This window comes from Triticum dicoccoides, chromosome 7B, assembly GCF_002162155.2.
Source record: "Triticum dicoccoides isolate Atlit2015 ecotype Zavitan chromosome 7B, WEW_v2.0, whole genome shotgun sequence".
Classification (NCBI taxonomy): Eukaryota; Viridiplantae; Streptophyta; class Magnoliopsida; order Poales; family Poaceae; genus Triticum; species Triticum dicoccoides.
This window is the reverse complement of record NC_041393.1, coordinates 608,914,153-608,915,714: the sequence shown is the minus strand read 5'-3', so window position 1 is coordinate 608,915,714 and position 1,562 is coordinate 608,914,153.

The following is a 1,562-nucleotide window of genomic DNA, read 5'->3' as shown; positions in this document are numbered from 1 at the left end:
AAAAAAAACCCAGCCACTGGAATGCTGACGCGTGGATGCCTTTTGGTCCCGGTTGGTGCCACCAACCGGGACCAAAGGCCCCCTGCCTGGGCTTGGCGCACCGGCCACGTGGAGGACCATCTGTCTCAGTTCGTGTTTGAACCGGGACTAAAGGGGAAGGTATTAGTAACGACCCATTAGTCCCGGTTCATGAACCGGGACTAAAGGCCCTTACGAACCGGGAGAAATGCCCTGTTTTCTACCGGTGGTATTAGATACCCGTATTAGGAAACAAACATATCCGTATTTGTTTTGACTGTATATGTGTATTAGATACCCATATCAATTCAAAACAAATCGAAATTAATACGATTTATTTTATGACAAGTCTTGCATGTCGAATATTTAGAAAACAAAAATAAAATGCAAGCATGGAAAGTATTGCACGAAGAATAGTTAGGAAACAAAATTAGATATATACCACGGTTTCCAAAACAATCAAGGTGCCCAGGCACCTAGGTGCCCCATCTAGTTTACCCAGGGTGCAAAATAGGTTCTTCTTCACCCGAGGTAATGTTACGATAATTTCATAAGTAAATTACATTTGAAATAAAAATACTTACATTCTGATTGATTCACTGCGTAAAAATTGGCATAAGAAAAAAAAGGTCATAAGACCAGAAAATGCATTTTATGTACATTTTACACTATGTTTTTACATTTATAATTTTATGCAATATATATTTTTTACACTTACATTTTTTTTATATCTGACATAAGATAAAATTTACGAAACATAAAATTACGATGCATTGATGTTAAAATAAGGAGGGGGGGCGAAGAATAACTATTCCTCATCCAAGGTGGCAAGTATATATATATATATAGACTTGCTATATTGGGACCTATCTTTCCCTACTAATAAAGCGCCTATTGCTTCTGGTCGTACGTCGTCTGTAATTTTGCAAAAAAGCACTTCTGTTTTTGACAATTCAACCCGCGGTCGCCGTTTAAGTGAAGCTGCAAAAACGATTCGTTTTTACAAAAACGCCCCTACGTTCGTAAGAATTCAGCCCGCGATCCTTTCTTTATCCAGACAGCTTCCTTTCCAGTGCAGCGGGGCGGCGCATTTCACGGGCAGCGGGGCGGCACATTTCAGCGGGGGCGACAGCTCCGGGTGGGCTCGTGGGCGACCGTGCTGCAGGAGGCTTCGCGCGAGCACCCGATCTCCCGTGTGTCCACCCCTGGGTTCTCGTCATCGCGCCGGCGGCTGCCCTTGCCGCCACTCTCCGTTCCTCTGCCTGAGGCAGAGGAGGCAAAAATAAAATCATCACCGCTTGAGATCAAACTCTCCACCTGCGAACCAGAGAGGATTCGACTTCATATTAGAAAAAGACAGTACCACCTCGCTACTTTAGTCATATTTCATCAATATATATGTGTGGGCGATCTGAAATCAACAAGCCGCCTCAAAATCAATCAAGGGAAGGAATTATTAAAGGAGAATCAGCTCGAGGGGACCTATCGACCAATTACCGTAGAACGGAAAGAATGGAAAAAGAAAGATTGGATCTGACCTGATG